Here is a 26,533-nt window from a genome sequence, read left to right as displayed (position 1 = left end):
TGGCTCCGCATTGGCGAACGACCTCGCTGCAGCTGTGTGCCGTTGCCGACTGACTTCCAGCGAATAGGCTAAACGTGCTTACTCGTACTCACTACATTTTTTAAGCCTATTTTTTTAAATAATGTGAACGGTAAAGTTTACTCTTTAAAATAACCAGAACTACTCGTAGTTGCGGCTTCGCAAGCGAAAAGTTATAAGTAAATGCACTAACACGACGTTCTTTTAATCCTAAAAACTTATATAACCATTCGTTTGTCTTAGAACGCTAAAAAGATTTTAAGCAGGATTAGACGATACTAAAAACAGAAGGTTAGCAGAACCGATTTTAAAATAAAACTTCACAAAATTTTCCCATTTTGCGACTCTACATTACAAAACGTAGTCTTATCTCCATAGTATATAATGCGCTTTAATAGCCTATGATATTTCACATTAGATTTCTTTAAGTGAAATACTTGTTACAAAACAAATTAATATGATTTTAAAACCAATATAGATATCGTACCCATAAAAGCCTCCCCAAAACAAAACAACTCAGACCTTCATGTTTGTTTATATTCATGTAAAAAGCTATGCCCGGAGAAATATTGTATCAAACGTCTACGTATAAAATCTAAGTTCATAGTGTTATTAAGAATCATTTATCAATGTAAACGTCCCTTTTAAATGTTTTTTTTTGTACGTTTAAATATTGTGCCTGGTATAACAGCTTCTTAGTTGCACGTAACAATATAGGTCACCGATAACGTCTTACAGTTTACGCGTGCTTGCTGACATGCATATTAAATTATACACGATTATAGCTTGGGTAACATTAAGTAAACTATTGTCGGTTAATATGTTTAAATGCTCGGCTTGTTTTATGTTTGAACTTATTTTTAATCCGTGTTACAAAGTTTATATACTAAAAGTTATATTTACGTAATACAAAAATAAAATATATTTTTAATAAAAAAAATTAGCGAAGTATTTGTTTACAAATAGGTATGTGCCAGATTAATAATAATATTTAAAAATAAAAAAAGGCAGCACAATGTACGATAGGCGCGCATAATAAATTTAAAAAAAGTTCAAGATTACATCGATTCTTGTATAAAGTAGAAACGCCTGAAAAAAAAATATCCGGTGTTCTGTTGTCTAGAAGTCGTAGAGCCGCACACTAAGTTCTAGTGGTCACTGACCTAACCGGTCTGACGCGTGATGGGCAACGTTTCATATTATGTATCGTATGTTAGCTATTAATTAATACCTTTTATTGCGTACATCCTTTTTTTCAAATATGTTTGAAAATAAAGCAAAGTAAAGAGCTCTTAAGGGCCCGGCTAGGCCGTGTCAAGTCTTCGCCGTGTGTAAAATAAACAAAGGAAATAGTCACAACGAATTCAAAGCGCTCTTTGCATCTTATTTTTGTTACATACAGCGATATGAAGAAAGGGTGTATAATTTATAGGACATCTAATTTCAAAAAAAAATGTCGTTATATTTGTAAATACTAAAAAACGTATTCAATACAATATATATTGCTTTATTTAAAGTACGATAACTACCAAAATGGTCGTATTTATTTTTCAAATTTATTTTTGAAGGCAAATGAAGTAATAATCTGCTGGTAGTAAGTTCATAGACAGAAGCGATCTTAAACCTCTCCCGACACCATTAATGTGCCATTACCCAGGAATGTAAGATGCTCTGTTTGTGTGTCTGTGAGTGTAATTTCACGGTTTCATTCAATTTACACACTGGACAGTAATTTCAGTATCATTTTAATGGTAGATGTAACGATGAGTTCTCAGTACCAAGCCCTATGACCGGTATGTTATGATAATATTTTTAGTTACACATTCAAATAATGTCAATATTTTTATAAGTTCTAGCTAATAATGATTTTACATGTCAACGTTAAAAGCTTTACCACAGTTTCAGCTTGCTATTCTTAAAGGATGAAGAACAATACCTATTGAGTAACTGATCATTATAAAAATAAATAGTTACAGGTATTTTCCATTAAAAAGCTCTGTAATTTAGACAGGTAGTGTCGGATGTTGAAGACAAGAAAAGCGTGGGATGAGATATAAGGTGAACTCCTGTAATAGTAGCGGATAGGTTTTGCTACAATATATTTAGACACATGACACACACAATATACTTACTTACATATATGAGACAAAGCATTCATACGAGAGAACAGTAACCGCTAATTAGATTAAGAATTTAAAGTTGTTCGATTTTCTAGCATGCTATTTGAGGTACGCCTAAATAGGATTAAGTTAATAGAGCACCTATGTATTAGCTTTTTCCCAACTTATGTTCGTTTTTTATATTGTTGACTATGCCTAACGTGACCAGACGTCCCTTTTTGAACGGGACAGTCCCTTTTTAAGATTACGAGTTCCGGTGTTCATGAGATGGACTCTGGGACACGAAATTGTCAGCAGCTCAGTCGAATGCGAGCGGTGTGCGAGTGTGGTATACCGTATACCTCTAATAATTTGTAACTTTTGACCTAACTCATATATTCTTAATGAATGACTTTAAAAAAAGGATTTTTTTTCTTGGCTACCTTGAAATTGACTGAAATAAATCAGTGTCCCGTTTTGAGAACTATGCTATTCACTATATAGATACTTATAAAGATCGTGCTAGTTAAAAGTCTTCTTACACGCGTTGGCGCACAACACATCTTTTATGATATTTGATGTACTAATACTGAGTGATCGACGTTTCTTGCATTTGATTTTGTTCTAAATAATTCTTAACAACAATTTCTACCCTGTAAATAAAACATACAAAAAGCTAGGAGATTATATAGAAACATATATTTATACATGTCCAATTCATGTGACCACATAGGATGAAAACAGAAACCAAATATTATTGATTTATTGTTTATTCAAAAGCGTTAAAGCAGTTATACAAGTAAAAGCAATAAAATTCAGTAATTTTTATTAAGCCATTGTCAATGTGTATTTGTATAGATTTTGATTTATTATTGTAAAATATTACATTTAAAAGCAGTTATATCAGTTTAACTGTAAACATAATCCTGCAAGTGATATATGTTTCAAAAATTTGTATTCATATTTCTTTACGTACACATGTGTAAATACACAGAGCTAAACTTAGTGATAGTTTGTTTATCTTTTAAGAGAGAGTTTCCGTTTAGTAAGGTTATTCTAATATTTTCTTTTATAGGTAAGTTCAATAACAAAACCACATTTCTTAATGTGAACGTAACAAACGTGAGCCAACAATTTCAAAGGGAATGTAAACAGTTAAATGTCAGAAATGCCGCGAGTGTAGCGACTAGAGTCGAACGAACTAATGCGTAGGCGCCGCCTCCCTGCCCCTGTATCCATTCAAAGTTCCAAGCCAACTGACACAGATGTTACGCCGTGTAAGTAATAACTATGCGGAATGAGTCGCTATTTAATATGTAACAAGAAGATACTTAGTCGGGGCTTGTTTAACGATTCACTCGATGTCCCATTAAATAATACGAGTTGTCTTGTCTCATATATTTGTAAATGGAATCTCAATGCACCAAAACTGTGTTTTCTCTTCTCTTTGATCGCCTGGATACTGGTTAATGTTGTTTCTTGATACTGTCCTGTATATAACTCCCCCAGTCGTAGCGTCGATGCTATTGAATCGATATGGGATAAAGAGTTAGCCTGTAAACACAAAAGCGCTTCCCACGCAAGCGTCCTTATCTAGTCTAGTTTCTATCGGAACCGAGTAACATATTTGCGAGGCAGACAATCGGTTTAAGATTGACCGATAGATTTGCTCTACACAAAAGTCAAACGAATGAAATAACTAACTCAAGCTTTTTAAATTAAGAACCCCAGTGATGTTATCAAATACATTAAGGAGTAAAGAGATACGTATGTTATATTTAAATTTTTGATTAAATTAACTTTTTTTGATGGCTGTAAAATTATTACATCTGGTCAAAAAAGTGAAATAAAAAAGCCTAAATTAGAAAATATAAAACTATATAGCGTAGCTGGCAAGTGTTATCACCGGTCAGTGTTGCCAAACAGTCAAAAAATACTTCCTCATTTAATCTCTAAAATTTTTTATTGGTATCCAACAGAAAAAATTAACAGTACAAGCTGATATATCGGTCTTTCGGAACCCTACGAGAAGGGTTCCACCTGAGCCCGGCTCCGTGTGCCATTATTTATATTTCCTTAGCCTATGATCATTCTTTATTTATAGCGACGACATCTGGGCTGAAAAGCTTTTAAAAAAAAACATTATCAAGGTAACATCTTTTAAAATTGGAATTTAAACCCGGAAAAAGATATTTGATTCGCCAGCTTTGATGTGAAGAGTTTGTGAACAACAGCGAGGAATAACACCTACCTCAAGTATCTCTTAAACATTTATTTAGGTACTTCAACATTTGGGGTTGCAAAAAAAAAATTTTTGAAATATTGATAATTCTAAATTTGAACGAGTGAAATGAATGACGAAAGACCCTGAAAAATAAATTATATAATCTAGTTAATGCCGTAATTAAGTTTAAGCCTATTCCTCTGTTTACCCACGAGGTATATATATACTGCACTAATTGCTCGTCGTGACTCTAAACAAACCACAAAAACATTCGTATTGTAAACAATAATCAAAATTTCGTACTTCTAGATCCTTCTATCCATGTTTAGGCTGCGCGTTGTGAGTAAGTATTCATTCATACATGAGAAGCCGTACGAGTATTGCTATCAATTTTAAATAATTAATACGTTCAACAAGCTCTTCCTGTAAGTATCGGCTATTGGCTTTCCGGCCAGCGCAACTGATATTCCAAACTATTACGAAGCTAGTTCACCATCGAATATGTACTCGTAACAATATTTACTCACTCATCTGTGTCTATATAACCAACCACAGAGATATTTTATCCCTTTAAAATATAATGAAATTATCTTCGGCGAATACTGGTTGAATTATTGCATACACCTTAATTCATCAGTCTGTAAATCGCTTTTTTTTAATCTTACTTCATACCACAAACGTAGGAAATGTTCTAAAAAGTGCAAACATTAATTCCATATTTAAACGGCTTTTGTAAGTGCTTTTTGAAACGAAATTTGTATGACAATGACAGATTTCGAATGATATTATATTATGTGTACTACACATAAAATATTTCATGAACATCAAACTTCATTATGAACTTTAATACAATAAATGTTTTATGAACAAATGCATAGAAAATCAAAATCGACAAGAAACTTACTAAAAATGTATCCGAGGTAACTGTCCATATATTAACCTGTTTCAAGATGTCAACATCCTCATAAGCATACTGGTACTTCAAGATATTTTTTATTTAATTTGTATAAGTAAGAAAAATTAGAGATATAATTTAATTTAACATTCATATAATCCGTTGTATACACCAAACATATAAATAACGCGTTTGAATTTGTTTTGATATAATGATTTTGCTTTATTTTAGTCACTTTACGGAGTAAATATAAATATGAGACAAAATCACATACATTACTCTGATCCCAATGTAAGTAGCTGAAGCACTTGTGTTATGGAAATCAGAAGTAACGACGGTACCACTAACACCCAGACCCAAGACAACATAGAAAACTAATGGTAATCTATATCGACTCGGCCCGGAATCGAACCCGGGACCTCAGAGTGGCGTACTCATAAAAACCGGTGTACACAGCACTCGACCATGGAGGTGGTCAAGTTTTAAGATAAGATCTCTGAGTATTAATGTTGACCATAGCTCATATAACTCTGAGATAAAAGTGGCTAATTAATTAAATGAAGTGACACCAGATGCAGTAAGGTGGTGAGGGGTGATGCAGTGGTAGTGACATGGGAAGCGTTGGACGTCTTTCGGCAAAATGGGCTGACGACGTTAAAATCGCGGGTCCTATCTGCACAATATAGACCGAGGCGGCTTGCAGAAAGAGTAGTCTATACCTAACAGTGGATAATAATTATGAGATAAAAGTATTCTAATACTTCAATGTCAAGATACTTTCCTGCGGAAAATATACAGGCTGACTTTTATTTTGAAACGCATATCGTGAAATAACTTACCCATAAATGATACTAGACTATACATACTTAACTTTGTTTTTAATGAAGACTTATTTAAACGCAAGGATTGCACGAAATTATTATAATTACTATTTCTAACGCGCAATGTTGCCATAGCTTTTCTTATTTCACTAATATAAAACCAAATGTTGACTACGTTTTATATACTATATTATATTTTGTGTATATAAATCTCATCCTTACATCTCACACGTCATTCAAGGTTGCTTGCTTGCTCTTAGCTAGCTTTTGTTTTGAAAAAAAAATAACAAATACAATTATTTTAAACATGCGCTAGATGTATCTACTCAAATTTGACTTTCTCGTCTCTAAAGAATTACGCAATAGTAAACTTCGTATACAAATACAAAAATAAGTACTTACTTTCTGAATATATGTGTAGCAATCACGCTCTATACGTTATTTTATATTCATTTGTTTACCATTTATAACAGTGCGATGTTAATTTTAAGTTCCGTCGACCCTTTTTTATCTTTCAGCTATATATTTTAAAGTTACTAATAAACAATACAATGCAATAAACAAAACTATAAAAATCATCGTACTAAATATAACATATTTTTAAAATCTTAAGCCATAAATAATAATCTTTTGTAATTTATATAATAACTATATACCTAATACATAAGTAAGCGTAAGTATGTGATGTAACTTCGTTGTTGCGTGCAATCAAACAAAAAAAGCTTTCTAACCTCGTCCTCTTTCGAGTAATAACTAATTCTGCCATTATGTGTATTGTTGCGTTCAAGATAAAAGCATTTGATACATCGTTCGAAATATAAATTTGGTCTTGTTTTGAATTTAGAATTTGACAGTAAATATTCTTATAAATAATATAAAACGGAATATAGATATAACTTTCTCCCAATCTCTCACAAAGAACCTAGAACGCTGCTAGGTTTTCTTTACTGATTGTTAATAGCGGGGATGACTCTTTGTGAGTAAAAACTGTCAGCCCCGCGGTCACTGGATACTTCAAAGAGATGAATCACATTTTATAAATGTATATTGTTAATTAAAGATAGACAATACTGTTATTTCAATATAACCATTTCTTACCCGCGTTTTGTTCACGCCAATTAATACATTTCGATTTCTTATCACTAATGTCATGCTTATATACAAATAAACTTACGTATAATTAAAGTAATAATTCATTATCGAATTGTATCGCTATATGTAATACAAATGTATTAATCATTAAGTACTCTTTATTTTATATATTAATATCGTAAGCCATGTTTTTGTCCCAGTGATCGGTAATGGTTTTTATTTTGAAAAGTTCCAACCGTAGAGGTAAAGAAAATTAAACAGGATTCTTAATTGCAATTTTCTAAATTGTTACGATTTAACAAAAAAATAATTTTAGAGAGCGGTAATAAGTTACTGGCCGGGTAGAGAGCGGCGCTATGACTATATAAAAAAAAACAAATGTGAAACGTGCGAACAGACGTTGTCAGTTTACAATGAAATTAAATCAAAATAATACCTGTTATAGTTTTCGAAACTGTAAAAATCTGTTGAATAAACGTGAATTCATGTGCTAGTCACTAGTATAAGTTTAACGGTCTGCATTCTTTTATATAGCTATCAATAATTCACTGGGTCATGGTTATGCTCATTGCGCACTGTAATTTTACACTGGCTTAGTCAAATACTATAACGAAACACAACTACGTAGAGTTGTATCTTAGCGGTTAACGTTTTCGTAAGACGTTTGAATTTAGCGAGCGTTCAGCACTTGAGCATAAATAATAATAACGAAGCTTTTTTGGTGGAATACACATGTGAAATTTGTCACATGCAGGTTTCCTCACGAAAGAAAACTTTCACCGCCGAGCACGAGATGAATTATAAAGACAAATTAAGCACATGAACCAGCGGTGTTAGCCTAGGTTTGAACCCGCAATCATCGGTTAAGATGCACGCGTTCTAACCACTGGGCCATCTCGACTCTTATCTTATTTAATATTAATAAGAATAATATAATTCATATAGTTCTTAATGTAATAAGGTATATCTAAAAGTTAATGAAGCATATCGTGATATTATATTTCAATCTCACGTGTATTTAACAGCAGTTAGTTACCAAGGACGAACACTCCGGTAACATGGTCAGTACCCAAGCTGACGACACAAATGACTGCATTAATACATGAACTTGATCTGTGCGTGACGTAATTTGACACTATGTGGTACAGGTAAGCAGGTAATTGGTATTGAATTACATTTATATAAGACATAATTATAAAACTAAGCTTACTGTAACATTTTACATATTATATATTATTGTACAATTATAATAACTCATTATAATATCCATATTCATGGGCGTAGCGAGGTACGGGCAGGGAGGGGCAGCTGCCCCCCCCTGAGCGGGATGCGGGTCGAGCGAGCGAGAGCCGCGAGAGGCGAGGCATTCAATTGACAATTGAATGCCTCGACAATTTCTCGAAATTGACAATTTCTAATTTTTTCACTTGTTTTGAAAATGGATATAAGGAAGTTTTTTAAAGGTAAGTACATAGTCAAATAATTTTCTATAATGTATTAAATAACAGCAAAGAATAATGATGTGGGAGTGTAGATTGAGGAATTACGTGAGTCGAGCGGGCTAGTCGCCGCGCGCGCCAAACAACCCAACGTGACGTGCTATTGTTTTTCTCTCGTGTCCGCGTATTGTGCTTGTGTGGTAGAAAGAGACAGGTTGGATGGCACACACGCATGCGCGATTATCGAAAAATCGACTCGATGCACATCGATTTTTATTTTTTATGCGGATAATTTATGAATGTTATTAGAAACAGATTTGTTTGTTAGAAAGATAATTTGAAGACTCGATTGATGCAGTGATTCGCACGACGGACTTCGGTACCTAGGGTCACGGGTTCCCGCCTCGCATTAGTGCATGTGCATAAAAATGTCTGTTTGTGTTGTTACCATAGACTTAGAATTCGCGCGCTAGTACCGCTATTAGACATACAAAGTGTGAAACGAGAGGTCATTATTAAATGCACGATATACAAGAGAAAAAGAGACAAATAAAATATCAAACGCGCTCATTTTTGTTTACAGCTATAAACTTTTAGCGCCCTGGCGTGATTTCGTATTGCTGATATTTTCTAATATTGAAATAAAACTATTTTTAACGGATTTAAATCGCGTATATTAATTTTTTTTTTTTTTTTTTAAAATTCTTGAGACCTATCAAGAGTAATATTCCTTTACAAACTGCGGGAGTATATAAACTCGAATGTGAGTGTGGTTTATCTTACATAGGCCAAACAAAGAGGAGTATCGGTACTAGGGTCAAAGAACATATAGGAGATGTCAAAAATAGGCGATCTTCAAAGTCTGCAGTCTGTGAACACGCTCTGGATAAACCTAACCATTTTATTCGATTCGATAAACCACAGATCCTCGCTAGAGAACACAGATTCATTCCTAGAATGATACGCGAGGCTATTGAAATTCAAAAACATCCGAACTTCAATAGAGAAGATGGTTGGAGACTTTCTAACACCTGGGATCCACTTATTAAAAATTTAAAATCCCAAATCCAACAGACTGCAAGACCTAAAGATACAGTTAGTGCCTTCTGCGTGCAACCGGAACGTTACTCAAGATACCAATTGAGAAATCGTTGGCGGTAGTTTTAAATAATAATTTCTTTGTACTTCAAATAGACAAATGTCACCTTAGTCTACCCGTGACCACGAACACTGCAAAGTGCTCGAAACGTCGGGATGTTAAAAAATTAATATACGCGATTTAAATCCGTTAAAAATAGTTTTATTTCAATGTGTAATAATCGCGAAAATCTAAGACAACATTTTCTAATATTACATGCAAATCATAAAATTAACAGCAATAAAAGTGTATACTGTTTTAATGATATCGTGTTATGTGAAGATTTGTCTGTATTACAAGAAAATGTAACCCGAAAAATTACATTTATTTTTGCAAAATGCATTCATTTTTTGCCGCACCTACTGGTTTTCTATTGCATACTATTTCTATGGTTGTTACTGATCTGTCTGTGTGTTTTCTATGAATAATAATTACAAGAAAAGTGTATAAGTATCTAAAAAATATAACGTTGTCTAGTACCTACCCATAGCACAAGCTTTAGTTTAGGACTAGCTAGAGGCTTGGTGTGAAATATTATTATAACCTTCTACTGCCGAAAAAAGAGTGTAATGTTTTCGAGTATATGTATGTATGTAAAGTAAGTATGAATGTATGTCTGTTTCTTTGTGGCCTCCTGTAGCCTAAACGGCTTAATGGATTTTGATGTAAGTCGTTAGATTCGTCTTATTCACGGGAGTGTCATAGGATACATTTTATCCTGAAATTCTTACGGGTTTAGGAGATATTCTGTTTAGTGTGCAGTTGTTTTTTTTGTTTTAATAATAAATTCTACTTGTTGTGTATAAAAATCACCATTTTATTTAAAAGCATATGGATTTTTGTTTCAGAGACTTTGAAAAGGAAAAAAGAAGAAACTAGTAGTGAAAGTGATGAAGAAAAGAAGGTCGAAAGTATATCACAGAGTTCACTGGCTCAAGCTGGTTCTTCTAAAGTCGAAATTGTAGAAAATATACCTGAAGATGAAGTAGTTTGTGATAATGATCTAGGCAAATGGGTAGGGCGAACTTCTTTGATGACCACAAGTCAAAAATTGGATATGCTCAATCGTTGTTGGGTACCCCCTAGAAATTACGACTTTGCTAAAGATGCCGAAACTGCTAATCTGAAGCGGAAATTTAATCATAGTTGGTTGCAAACTTATTCACCTTGGCTGGTTTATTCCAAACGTCTAAAAGGTGCGCTGTGTTTATATTGCGTACTATTTCCTCCAAAAATAGTAGCTGGATATTTGGGTTCATTTGTAATTCGACCTTTTTGCCGTTTTAAAAATATACATGAACACTGCGTTAAGCATCTCTCATCACAATATCATAAAAATGCAGTCAACGATGCAAAAAATTTATCGGAGCAAATGCCTGTGGATGTAATGATGAACACGGCTCATCAGACAGAAATAGAGAAAAATAAAAACATACTGGCATCTATAATATCTACAGTTATTTTTTGTGGCACTCATGACTTGCCTTTGAGGGGTAAAGAGAATCATGAAGGTATTTTTGAAGACCTTTTAAATCTAAAAATTGGATCTGGCGATCAAGATTTAAAACAGCACTTAGAACATGGCAAAAAAAATGCCATGTATACTTCCCCACAGATTCAAAACCAAATTATTGATTTGTGCGGCTTGGTCGTAAAGAATGAAATTATACAGGTAGCAAAGAAAGCTTTTGCATATAGTGTCATGGCAGATGAGTCATGTGACATAGCTGGAAGAGAGCAGCTTTCCATTGGAATCCGTTTTTACGACGAAGGCAAAAATATGATCCGAGAAGAATTTCTAGGATTCGTAGAATTGATTGCAATGGATGCTAATACTATAGCGTCAGCAATTGATAAGTTTTTAGAAAACGTAGGACTTGAACCTGATAGGTGCATTGGTCAAGGTTACGATGGGTGTTCTACAATGGCTGGAAGTATTGGGGGCGTTCAAAAAAAACTGAGAGAGAAATATAAAAAAGCCTTATATTTTCATTGTGCAAGTCACAGGCTTAATTTAGTAATAAATGATTTGAATCAAGTGCCAGAAATACGGAACACAATCGGCACGATAAAAGATATAATTAACTTTTTCCGAGAATCTTCTTTAAGGAGGAAATATGTTCCCAATATTCCGGCTTTATGTGAGACACGCTGGTCGCAAAAATATAAGAGTATTGCAATTTTCAACAAACATTTTGAAGAAATTATTAATGGACTTGCAAATATATCTACAGAAGGAAATGCTGCTGCAAGAAAAAGCGCCTATCAGTTACACTGTGCTGCTACTAAATCAGTATTCATTATATGCGTTACATTGATAGCCAAATATTCAAGTATATTGGAACCTGTTGCAAATGCATTACAATCGAAGAATATCGATATGTACACGTGTGTGAATCATATCAAGAGAATTATTTCTGTTATTAGAGATCATCGTGGTAACGCAGACAAAGAGAGTCAGATTATTTTAGACATTTCACGTAGAACTGCAACTGCCATTGGCAGTGATTTGCAAATCCCGCGTATTGTATGTCACCAACAACATAGGTCCAATCACCCAGCTGAGAGTTCATGCGATTTTTGGAAGCGATCAATTATCATTCCTTATTTAGATTCTTTGATATCCGCACTCGACCAGCGTTTTTCTAATGAACATTTACCAGCTTTTAGTTTAATGTCGATACATCCAAGTTCAATGTTAAATATGTCACTGGTTGATTTTAAAGAAAAATCGCAAGATTTCTGCCAGTACTATGATCTTCTTCTTTTTGAGCATGAAGCGGAATTATGGTATAAACTTTGGAAGGATAAAGGTATGGAAAAAGACGCTCTAGAAAAATTAGATTTTATTGATGTATTAAAGGAGGCGGACACTTTCTTCCCGACAACCAAAAAAGCCATACTTATTTTGTTGGCACAACCGTGTACAACAAGTAATATAGAAAGGTCTTTTTCTACCCTGAGACGTATCAAAACGTGGCTGAGGTCTACAATGACCGAAAACCGTTTAAACGGGCTATGTATGTTAAGCGTACACCGGAAAATTGTCCAAGAAAAAAAAGATGAAATTGTAAGAGAAGTTTTTAATAAATTTTGTGAAGAACCGCGCAGATTACTCTTCAAATAATAAAGCTGTTTCTTATTGTTATATTTGTTTTTAATGTTTACCTCACCTCCACCACCAATGTTAGATACTCATATGTTAAAAATCACGATTAAAACAATGTAGTATGGGATTTTGCTAATCTGCCCCCCCCTGTATAGAATCCTGGCTACGCCCTTGTCCATATTCAATAGTCATATTACGATTAATCGAATGCAATTTAAGTCAATTGCCTCAATTATATAAAATATGTATGTTTTTAATATCACTTTACGGATTAATAAATAAAGATAAATAATAATATTATAAATTATAAACTAACATCAATTTTAGTATAAAATAACTTGTTCGCAATTGAGTATCAGGTGCGTGTTATGGCGAAAAAAGTTGTAGCCGTTGGCACTACGAAGATAATTAAAAAAAAAGTTGAGTGTCATACGTCAAAAATACTATTATTAATTACGACCGTCCTATAGATAGCGTAAGGTGCGCCCCGCCTTATTAAATTATAGCCGTGCATTCACTAATTTAATCTAATTTGTATTTATTTGCAGTCTTTATTTAAACGTAATCATCTCACGCACACTTGACATCTCGTAAGCACATGCGTTACTCATACTAATGCACGCTGATAACTTAGCGTGGAGGGGCGCGCCTTCGTGAGTGATTACATCTATACTGTAAAAAACGGTCGAATAAACTAAATTTCTTGAATGTTTTATGCCACAAATTTAAAATATAATACGACGACTGTATCAATAAGCTTGCAACATAGTGTATAAAACAAAAACGCTTAATAACTCTAACGCGAATAAATATTTGTAGATTTTTATATAGCGTAATTCTCGTAATAATTATAGCAAAGTTGTTAGTTTTGTAATACTAGAAGAAATATAATAACACAAGTTTATCAACGCGGTTATGTAGCTACATACTCAGAGTTAATAAACATACATATACAATACACTATAACTTCATCGTAATGTTTGTCGGATGAAAGCTATTAGAAAACTAAACGTAAATAAACTTAAAGAAAATGTAAGTAACTCAGCTTCGGATAAAATAATAAATATACTTAAGTATAACCCCGATGAGTCGGAAAGGCAGTCGACGTATCGATTTGAAGAAAGGGAGGAGAGGGTTTTCTAATTCTTATGAATTTATAATTTATTTAACATAAAACTAGGTGGACTCTGAAGTAAGTCAAACGTTTATTTACAAGAACCTTTCTAGGTCAAATCCATATTAAGTCGAAACCAACTTGGTGATAGGGCTTTATGCAAGCCTGACTGGGTAGGTACCACTCACTCATCATATATTCAATCGCCAAGTAAGAGTACTTAGTATTCTGTGATCTAGTTTGAAGGGTGAGTAAGCCAGTGTAACTACAGGCACATGAGACGTAACGTATTGGTTCCTTTAGTTAGTGGCGCACTAGCGATGGTAATGGCGATGGTAAAAATTATGGCGCCTATGTCTATGTTTATAAGTGACTTATATTGGTGAGTGCAAATACTACTAAAACTAAACAATGTACAGTTAAAATTAAGTAATCATACCTCTAAGGTTCAACCATTTATTTTTACTGCAACAAATATTATCATTGATAAAAATTGGTACATTACGTTATTAAATATAACTACTTATATATAAAATATTTTTATACTTGCATAGAATAAAAATTGTATCGGCTTTTGTACCAGTTGTAAAAGAACACTATCATTAAATTATAATTTGAAACATCCAAGTATTACGGAGATAACAGACGTCCGTCTTAAAAAAAAAGAATGCTTAAGCCATCGCCGATCGCTTCGCAATTCCGATGGATTAGAAATAAGAAATCGCATTTACGACTTTTATTAATTTACTGTAGCTGCGACAGTGTGACTAAAGTGAGTTGACGTTACGTTCGCACACAATCACAAATTAAATTCAACAGCGAGACCGGTGGAATCTCACTCAAAATTATTTTTTAATAAAAAAAATGAAGCCGGAAATCATATTATCTTTGAATCTATTTAGCAAAATAATATTTATTACTTTACATTAATTTATAGCGATATTGCTGATATAAGTACAACCTGTAAATATATTCCCTGTAGTGCTAAATTTTTTTTATCTTGTTACATAAACACGGGGTGGGTATTATATCACTTTACAAAGCTCTACCACTAAGTATGGGTATGTTGGGTTATCTACATTTTCGATACTTATGCTTAAAATTAAACTAATTAGTTATTCGTCATTCGTTTTGGTGTTACCTAGCGCACTGTGAAAAAGTTTAAACAAAGAAATATAAATAAATAAATATGAGACAACATCGCGTACATTATTCTGATCTCAATGTAAGTAGCTAAAACACTTGTGTTATGGAAAATCAGAAGTAACGACGGTACCACAAACACCTAGACACAAGACAACATAGAAAACTAATGATAATCTACATCGACTCAGCCGGGAACCGAACCAAGGACCATGCCGATTTTAATTAAAAATTATGTAAAACATTTCGGGCTTTTCTCATTAAACACATCGGCCTTTACCACCACCGCCGCCTAGCCCCTGCAATTTAATGGTCATTTCTTATTTTTATACGTAGATATTTAACTAAGTCAATATTTTTTACAAAAAAAAAACTAAAAAATAAAAAAAAAACTGAATAAATAATGTACACTAATAAATTATTTATAACGTTTTTTGTTTTCTCCGAGTGTTAAATTTAGGTCAGGATTATAACTTTCTAGGCGTTTGTACGCCGTTAAACTATCGCGAGCAAATGCTATGTATAGCGTCCAATTGATGATTACAACTTAATAGACTATACCTACTTCTAATTTTAAATAAAACAGCTATTTTCTTAAGAAATGTTTTAAAAGAATGTCTTTATTTTGATAAAAACTGATGTCATGTCGTTTTGAATTTTAATTTACTATAGATAAACCAATAAACTGCGTTTAATTTGTTACACTGGCTTACCCACCCTTCATACAGTATTTAATTGATGTTGCGATAGGACAAGTGCTAATACCCACCCGACGACCCCAAGGGTTATTAAAGATAGATGTAGACTTTACAAGATTATAAATGTTATATAAAAATATTTAACCTATAAAGCGTCCGGACCTTCAATCTTCCCCTGACTGCGTTGACAGTAGTATCTCAATAGTATACATTATAATAACTTTTGAACTTTCACATTTCAGGACGGAAATAGCCTATATCCGTCCGGAAAATCGTGTTTTATATTAATCAAGTAGATAATACATAATATATTTACTTATATACGTAAGGTAATCTATATAACAATAAATATGTAATAATTTCATTACTATTTACAATAATGAACTGGAACCGCATTGTAATTGAAATGTTCGTGTTCTGTTCGAGGAGTATTCTCAAGAGATTACTTCTGTTTGTTGCGTCACAGCTCGGACATGCCGCAGGAGTCAGGACTCGAGAGTCGAGTGAACTGAGTAAATATTGGGAGTATTCGATCACGCGTAGGTATTTACAGTAGGTATTTACTACGGTAACAGCTAAATTAGATGGTCAAAGGCAAGTACCGATAGTACCATACAGTTTTCATAAAGGCTCATTTTTCAATCATTATTATAATCACTTAGCTAGCGGTAAGTAAAATTAGTTACCTTATTGATATTTATGGTAACAGAATTTTCTTAAGTAAATCTTTATTTTAATTTTTTCCTTTGAAAGGATATTTCTTTGATCTCGTGTATTTATTTATATATATATATATATATGTAATGTAGTAATGTTTAGATTTGCAAACTGTAAAATATAGATCCATATGAATATATCATTTATATAACATAAACATATTCAAATTTCGTAGTAACAATTTTTTAACTTATTATTAAAAATTTTAAAATAATATTTGATGGCTTGTCTCCTTCCAACTAGTTGCGTAACTGATGAAAATTTTATTAGATTTTAAGTGAAGTTTGCAAAAATAAAAAAAACGTTAAATAGAAAATAAATATTGTTTTTCGAGCGTTGAGTGAAAATATTCATTCATTTATCACTCACTTGAATTAAATAAAGCAAATACAAAATGTAGTGTTTGTTGTCAGTTTGGGCTGGTACCACCGACCGGTAGTTTTTGGTATTTATTATCTGTATTGCTGTGTTCCGGCTTAAATGCTTAGACAGTCTGTGCCAACATTATTCAATTATTGTAAACACATTGAAAACGTAAGATGTGTTTTAAATATTTGACAAGGGTAGCCAACACACATTTACTTTTTTAATTTATACATAAATATAAAATTATACCTACCTTTTATACCTGTTATTTGGGACTTAAATAAACCAAATGAATAAGCATTTACCTAAATCTTAGATAAAGCCATTGCAAAAGGTTTTAAGCCCAGTTAACTATTGATCTTAGTGATAACAATTACACTCGTGTCAACAGACAAATATATATATATATATATATATATAATATAACATTCATAATATAATATATTATATTAAAAGCTACAAACCTTGCGTTAAGTATTAAGCATGATTTTAATTTTAAAAAAATTGTATTTATGGGTACGTATCCTCTAAAAACATTAGTGTATGGAAAAACGTTTTATGCTCCAGATTTATTCGACAATTGTATTTTATGTACAGTGTTTATTTACAAGCTTTTATTTAACAATACCTGTAGTGTTTGTAGGTCAAATATCGCAACTGAATTTTAAACCATTTCCACTCCACCGATTGAGCTGAAATTTTGTACACAGTTTCGGTGCTTGTATACGATTTGCTGCTATACGATCTAATGGGTATAGTAAATACTGCAGTCCGTTCAAAATTACCGCCAAATTTTAAAAGGTATTATTTCACAATATTTTTTTAATTGGGACACAGGATAGGGAAATCTGAAACCATACCAGACTTATGAGGGTACAGGATAACATTGTTAGGTACCTTACATTCATTTTTGGCAAGCATAAAAATTGTTTTGGTCAAACTACTATTATTCTTGATTTATACGTTATTTTAATAAAGTGTTCCAATCAATAACCGTACGACAGATTCTACCAATAATAATTTGTTCATCTAGTTCGTCGTAAAATAAACATCTAAACCAATGACATTCTAATAAACAGATATGTTATATCCATACTAAACAACAGAAAAAAGTGTGCCGCGCCGGTGACCGTTTATTTTATTTTTACATTTCGTTAAAAGTAAAAAGGATAGCTTGATATAAACAATAAGTAAAAGGGATAACTAGATGTTTTAATTACGAAAAAACGTATTACTACGTAATTATGATGTATTATAACGTATTACTACGTAAAACAACTTAAGGCAAACGTCCCAATTAGGACGTTTTCTAGTCTTCACTTTTTGCGCGTTAATAACATATCTGTTTACTACAACATCATTGATCTAAACGAAATGTCTTGTTGTTATTTTCGTGATAATTTGCTACCTTTCGACGCTTAAAAAATAAATATATCCTTGAAAATGTTAAGGCCACAATTACGGATAGCACTCGTCATACTCGTTTATCATATTTGGGAAGACACACACATCGATGCTCGGCCCGGCGTCGAACCGGCTTGCCCAGTTCTCATCGCCGCGAACATTTAACATCCGTCAGGCGTCAACTGCAATGATGTAACGAATTCAACGTCAAATACAAATTCAAATACAATACGTTTATTACATAACATTACGATTTGTTTTTAAATTATGATACCGGTGTATTTGATTTATTGCTTGTATATCATTTTGGACTTATATGCTAGTCTGTCCCAATTCGTGCAGGTTTCATAAGGGTCTACATATAAAACTATTATATCTAAGGTCAAACACATCCAAGAAAAAAATCTTGTTTTGTATTTGGACCAGAACAAGAACTTCCCAGGCATACGCAAAACCACTCACCAAAGTTACATAACAGTCGGATCAATGGTTAACAAATGCGAAGAGGAAAAATATACATTCATTTTATTATAAATATAGATCAATACAATGTATGCATATTACACTACCTGTTATTTCAAAAATGTATTGATTCGTTTCGAAATCTTGTTTTTATTATTAAGGCTTTTTTATTTCAAAATATTTACGTGAGCCGACGAATATATTTAACCTATCGTTATAATGTGTGGAAAATAATTAAATTTTAATGAAACATAACTTTAAAGAATTATCCCTTACTACTACTATGCTAGATCTTTATTTGCTTCAAGAAGTAATAATACTTCAAATTTCATAGCATTTGTCTAGCAAGTCGGAAAAAAATATCTCATAAAACAGAATTATTTGCATGCGCTGCCTAAACAGTTGCTTAAAATTAAAAACAATGTATAGCTACCTGGTTCGTCTTAATTGTTTCTACAAAAAAGTCCGCGATACCATATCTCTATCTTTTATATTTTATCTTTTATATACTAATACGCGAGCGAAGTCGCGGGCGGCCGCTCGTATCAAATATAATTAAGTAATTTTTAAAACAAAAAGTCTAAAATAACATCTGATAAATACATATATCAAGAGAGTATATTTTTATTTTACAAATCAAACAAGCGAACAGACAATACAAGAGTATTGCGGAAGATTTCTCGTGTGATTTAGCGCACTTTTTGCTAGTCGAATCACAATGCGTAGGAAAGTGTATGATATAAACAGAGTTTGCAGCGTGTGGTTTAAGCAGATTCCCTGCTTTCACCGATTCCCTGCTCATTAGTGATGCCGCACCGGTACTCTTCTGAAAACACTTGACGCCTACAAATGGCACCTCTTGTTCCACGCAACGTCTACACCCTACATCCCTGCCATCTTTTACACAAATGAGTTTGTGAGCAGCCTTCAGATAGCTTGCAAAGATGTGACGCTATGTTTTTTTTATTAACGTAAACATTTTTGCTTTCTTTACGCATTACAAATAAATTTCCTGATGAATGTTTTTTATGTTACTTTATGTGAAAGTCCGTGGCAAAAACTATATGATAATATTGATAACTTACACTTGCTTTTATTAACCAAATTATAAATTTGGAAACAGTGTTTTTTATTGTTTATTTGAACTGGTAACAATACAAATAAATTATGTCTTACACTTAGTATGTATTAGGAATACACCCGTTTTGAAATATGCTATTAGTTAAGTGAAATGATAAAGGTACATAAATATATGTAAGATAATGTATAGCCATTAAAAGATAAGCATTTTATAATTTAAGGGTTAATGTATTCCAGCTACCGCACATACAAATGAATCATTATTACACGTTACAACGTGAGAACTTTGAAACAAAAACTGCAATAGCGTATCGTAACGAGTTTCTCATTTTACTTGACTTTCCTACGTTTCAAAATGTTTTAGTTTGCTCTTTGTATTCATGTCACTATAACAATGTTCAGTATTTGATTCTAAAAGACTATATTTGATATTAAACAATACTACGTCTAGAAGTATAATATAATAAGAAGTCTATTTTACAGCGTACGTTATATAACAGACATTTTTTTATGGAATAGGTTGGCGTTCGAGCATATGTTGAGTGTTCGCCATCACCCATAGACAATGACGCTGAAAGAAATATTAACTATTCCGTACATCGTCAATGCGCCAACCTTGGGAAGATGCTCTGCCCTTTTTGCCTGTAGTTAGACTGGCTCACTCACCCTTCAAACCGGAACACAATAATACTGAGTACTGTTGTTCAGCGGTAGTAAGTAGGTGGTACCTACCCAGACACCCTACCACCAAGTGATTATATAAATGACATATTTAGTATTAACCAATCATAAATAGTTTATTTACTGTATGATAATGTATCATACAGAAAATAAACTAACAATTGATGTACATATATCCCACTGTTTCCATTTTTTCGTTGATAAGATTTAGAACGTATTCCACAAACATATGAGGCAGGTTATCATGTGCAGGGGAACATTTTATTCGGCCTTATATATAAAGGTGGGCTTTTAAAATATAAAATTCAGATCAATTAAATAAACAACAAATATTTTTACGGTCATTTTTTTATTTGATTACATCTTAATGGGAAGTGAATTAAAACACATTATATATAGTAACAGCCTTAATATACCAAGTTAATTAAATATTGCGAAGGAAATTTTAGATTTACAAGCGAAAGATCGTTCTAAACTTCTTACAATTTTTCTCGATGAGGCCTTATTGAACATTAATAAATAAATAAAATACGGTTTCAATTGATTACAACACTAGATAATGGTGTTGCTATAAATGAAAAAACATTATCTACTTTTTTTATAAAACACCAATTTTATTTAGTTCATCGCATAAGTGTTAAATATAGTAATAAAGTTAGTAGTTTCATGACTAACAACTATATTAGTTGTTAGTCATGAAACTACGCTATAAAGTAAACTTGTTAGTTTTTTGTTAATACAATTCCTATGGTCTATGTGAAAATATACATATTAATGAAAATTCGACTCTTTGAATTGAATTACCGTTAACGTATTCAAAAGCCGGGTACTTTGTAAAGTAAACCGCTTAAGAGTTCCTGTTATGAAACCGAAATTCTATTCGTGATCAACAAATAAAAAATGTTAAACTAGTTTCTACGTCATCGTGTTTTATTTCGTATAATAGTAAAAAATAAAGTATCATTTTTACTGGCAGATATAACTTCGTAAATTATTTTCTGGTTACAATTTTCGTACATAAAGTTATTAGTTTTAAATTAATTATACAAATAATTAATTAAATACTAGGAATTGCATGTCGGTAGTTCATTATATTATTTCCTATGAAAATTAAATTTAGTCTCTCAATAATTTTGTATTGTCCAATTAGTTACGTTAAAGTGTCAGTGCAAAGCACATAAAATAATTTCAAGAAAAGTAATTTTAATTTTCAAAGGGAGCTCAGAACAGGTATAACAAAGTTCTTGACAACAGTAATGTACCTAAAGCCACTCAAATGCGCTATACAATTTTATTCCAAACAACTAAAGCACCGTATAGTGCAGTAATAATGGGAATTGCTCCACGCTCAAGCGCTCGCGATGTATACTACGATGTAAGTCCTCCGACATGCATATACAGCCTGTTACATACTTACATACGTAAACAAAGAAAAGTAATTTGTTCGATCTTTCTTCAGCTCGTTTTTGCGATCCGTCCGCATTACGAGAACATCCAGGGATTATTTGGGCAGGGTTTAATATGAAGCAACAGTAAGTATGTATAATAAAAGTATGGTAACAATGATAATGCTACTCTCTGGTTCTGGAAATAAAAATTGTTAAGCGTATGTTTAGGTATAAGTGCTTTTTCTCTTTCAGTAATTTATTGATCTGACATTTGAAAGACGAAGACACGGCATTGTTTAAGTAATAAACTCTGAAATATATTTTTAATTGAAGTCGTTAAAAATAGTAAATTAAGAATATTATATTAGGAATACAAACATACATACAAACAGTTACATAATTCTCTATAATACCTAGATGTGTTCGTGACTATCTATGTACGTAACAAGCGAAAACTATTTATCTAAATTAATTTTAATTAAAATCGTTGTTACTATCTTGGATTATGATTTAACAAAATGGGTTCTTTTTTCATTTGTAAATAAATGGTTTCCAAGGTAACAGACAAATTCTAAATGATCATAGTCGCAGATATAACTCGGTTAAAGTATAACAGGAAGTGAACAATTGAAATAATGAGTTCTTAATGTAATACAGATTAAAATTTAATTATCTAAGTCTTAAGACGCTTCTATTCAGTTGCCAATATGTGATTTTATTATAAATTAGTGTAGTTACAGCCTGTAATGACCTACGGCTGGGCTAATGTCTCCTCTCTTGCGGACTTATCTTCGTCCCGTTTAGAGTTTATTCCGCCACTCTTCTCTAATGAAATTTTCTCCGTAGACGAAATTTAAAAACAAAGAATTAAATTATATCACTTAATTCAATTCCAGATTTAATACGCAAAGGTTACAATTCATATGTTTTAACCACTGGGTTACCACTGTACAGCCGGAGTCTGAATTTGGTACAGTTTACATTCCCGTACCTCAGATAGCACTTGAAGATGGGAGTCACGCACTTGAACTGTTTCCATTGGAGTATAAGAGTAATTCAATAGGGAGCGCACCTGTTTTGTGCTTGAACTATAATAAATGTCCGGTGGAGTTTACTGATTTCTGATCCGTGACCACCGTGGCTAAAATCGGTCAAGAGGAAATCATAGTGATTACTCAGTACGCCCCAGTCTTATATCTAAGATTACAATAAATTGTCCATAGACAATAATTGAGTAGTTTGTGTCGTAATTACACAATAATGTGTTATCAAGATAAGTCTCACTAAGAGTCTAAGAAACCTAATCTTACTTAACAGTACCCACTGTTCGCCCTTCATTTATCGTCAGTATTTTGGTGTTACTGAAAATTCAATACAATTCCACATCATTTGTATTTTCTTTCAAATATTATTAAATTAAAGGCATAATTATTAATATATTAGAAATATGTAAGTATATCATATACAGAAACGGCCTAAACACTTTGAATATAGATAAGGTTTTTAAATTTATCCTTATCAGAATCTATATACTTCTCTAAAAAACCGCTATTCTTCGCCCATTTACCTACTTGATCTTAATATTAGATACAGGTAAGATGTGGTAGTAAGTTATTTAGGCAAATCTAGTAGGTAGTTATAACCATGATAAACTATGTCAATGAATATCCTAAAATTAAAACTAACTTCGTTATTTCTAGAATATTTTTGTCACATGGATTTAACCTGCAAAAATATATAAAATTTACGCTGCGAAAAACTTTTTAAAACCGCAGAAGATATTTTAACATACAATACTTGTGGACGTGCACAAGAACAGTCACACTATCTATTCCCTCACTCTAATTATCACTTAGGCAGGCAGTCTGATAAGTCTGGAGAGAGAGTGTGCCCAGGACAATGTCTTTAACAATGTCTACTTCATAACTCGGACTCTTGACAGAAATCGTAGTAGAGCAACGAGGTTACCTTTGACGATGTCACCTGAATAAGTTTATTATTAAAATACAATAAACTATTTTTTCGAATACTTAAAAGTATACCATTACTTTATTTAAATTATTTTGAGATCAGTCATGGTTAAGTCTTTCGAAAATCAACTTGAAGACAAAACGATAAGTCTGTTACACATTCTGAATTTCCTCATTTAAAAAAGTTTCCATGCTTAGACGATTTTTTTTCCCCGTAATAGATATTTATTTGGTACCATCTCACATTTCTTTACAACTAACATATATCATTTAATAAGATCTATATATAAATATATTTTTCTTTCCCTTATTTGCATTAGCAAAGTAAAATGCATAAGTGTTATCAGGTATTTCTTTATTTGGCTCAAAATTTTCTTAGCCAAAATTTTAATTAGGTGAAATATTTTGCTAAAATATTTTTTTTTTTTGTGTGGTACAATTTTAAATTGATCGTCAGATAATTGTCCTAAGTTATATTTGAAAAGCTTCTTTGGAGTGGTACAATCCTGTAGCGTGTTGTTATAGTACTACTGTCTACTGAATAATTTTGATATATTACCTACTTCTGAAAAATAAATTAAAGATTTATTAAAATAGACATTAACAAAATTTAATTAGTTCGTATATTAATATTTAAAAGCGTGAACTTAATACATAATAATTAGTCTTCATAAGAAAACGTATTACGTTCGTAAAATTATATGTTTCAGTAAACTTATTGAGTATATGAAGTTATAATAAAAAACTAAGGACATTTTTTCAGCGTGAAACAAACGTAACGTACTGTACGGAAAAGGCGAAACCTATCTTATGCGAAATAGATACCAAAAAGCTAGGAACAAGCTCCGCTAAATAATACGATTCTGTTGCAATTATAGCTTTAAATCTTAAAAAAAAACTGAAGTTTTATTGAATTACCTAACATGATATTTTTTAAATCGATTTCACTCTCCTGCGAACCATCGAAGTGTGACATAATAAGAACAGTTTCAAATACAATGAGCGTGGGAAAATTACGATCTACAAATAAAAACTACAATGCACATTTTGAAATGAATTTTATGAATTATTTGTTAATAAAGTAACACGATTCCATATTATAAATTATATTATTTTGTAATACTGGTAATAATTTTTATACGTAACACAATAAAAGTAATCTATTTGCACTCGTAAAACTTGGATGTTAATAATAACACCTTAAAAATCTGACATTGTCATAAATATTAAATCTGGTATCTTTTATAGAAAAGAAATATACCTAATACGCATCAAATTATGTATTTTGATTAATTAAAAATTAACGCGCAACTTCGTCACACAGCCTCACACAGGTACTTATCTAGCGGTTGAACTTTCAACGGTATATTTACATGATCTTAGTCAACGATTCAAATATATTTTTATCCTAAAAGTCATTTATATCTTATTTACAGAAAATGTTGGTGTATTGTAAAATAAAAAAACATGCTCTCATACTGATGTAACATCCGCAGCGGTTGAAGAATTATTTTAAAATTTAAAATGTTAGGTTTCTCATTATCCACTTACCTTATTTTTGTATGAAATAGTCGATCAATCCCAGTGCTTATATGGGCCCCGAGGTCCGCAGTAGTTAAAATTGCCGCATTCCACTACAGCCGGGCGCGGGGCAGACGCAGCCTCCCTATTTCAACCGGTTGTTTAACCGCGTGTAATTCATTCACGTTTACTCGAAGTCATCACTTAAACTACTATTGAAACACCGTGATTATAACGAAGTTTTGGTAATCATGGCTGCGCGATGTGTTTTAATGGGATCGTTCATTTATCACATCAAGACATTAGATGACTTTTAACAGGTAGATCGAGTACGACGACGCGCACTGGACTGGCGCGAGTCGCGACTTCGACCGTCGACGCCAGCGACCTCCCGCGCCGCCCGCGCATGCGCGACGGATCTCGCACTACCACTCGGGAAAGCCGACCCACAGCCTCATTTACACATACACTCGATATGAATTTATCATGTAACAAGCTCCTACAATTTTAATGAATGCAAATACACTGAAGCATTACATATGTATGTATACATATAGCCCAAAACAGCAAAAAGTGGAGTAGGTTTAAGTGTATAATTGAAGAAACATAGTATTGTACCACGTTATTACACTTAGTTTAGCAAAAATGGCCTTATGAGCTATATTGCCAAATCTGCATTATTAATTGATATTAAGTATTTAGTCTTCAGTCATTTTTATTTCTTTTTAATGAGTATTGTATTCTGTACTTATGTGTAGGTAAAAAACACGAAATAAGTAGGTATACGGGTTGCTACAAGTTTGACCTACTTGGATCTACACAAATATTTGATTGAGTATGGGTGTGGACCTTACCTTGCCACCCCGATAGCATGAAGACCAAACGATGCGACACATAGAGGTATCACATTATACTTCTAATGTATCATAAATACAATATTTTATGTCCATGACATAATTTTATTGTTTTTAAGGATTCACTCTAATTTTTTAATTTGTTATAAAAATGCAGGCCCAAGGACCAGCATATAATGACTGGATACCACACTATCAACGCATCCCCAATCATGAAAACTAAGATTGTTTTTTGTGTGGCTTTTATTTGTGCCGAGAAGGCTCAGATTATTACGACAATGTCACGTGCGAAACTAAGAT

The 26,533-nt window shown here is 32.5% G+C and overlaps 1 protein-coding gene across 6 annotated transcripts in view; it reads right to left on the bottom strand.

Moving 5' to 3' along the window:
• LOC124531669 (protein turtle) overlaps positions 1–25,740 on the bottom strand; it is a 65,995-nt gene extending 40,255 nt beyond the window's left edge. For 3 of the 6 annotated variants that reach the window (XM_047106152.1, XM_047106158.1, XM_047106156.1), the window contains exon 1: positions 25,410–25,740. The gene's annotated coding sequence lies outside the window, so the exon portion shown is untranslated. The remainder of the gene's footprint in view (positions 1–25,409) is intronic. The other 3 variants (XR_006966601.1, XR_006966602.1, XM_047106159.1) reach the window with 2 other exon arrangements.
• Between the last annotated feature and the right edge of the window lie 793 nt (positions 25,741–26,533).

This window comes from Vanessa cardui, chromosome 8, assembly GCF_905220365.1.
Source record: "Vanessa cardui chromosome 8, ilVanCard2.1, whole genome shotgun sequence".
Classification (NCBI taxonomy): Eukaryota; Metazoa; Arthropoda; class Insecta; order Lepidoptera; family Nymphalidae; genus Vanessa; species Vanessa cardui.
This window is presented reverse-complemented; position numbering and strand designations above follow the sequence as displayed.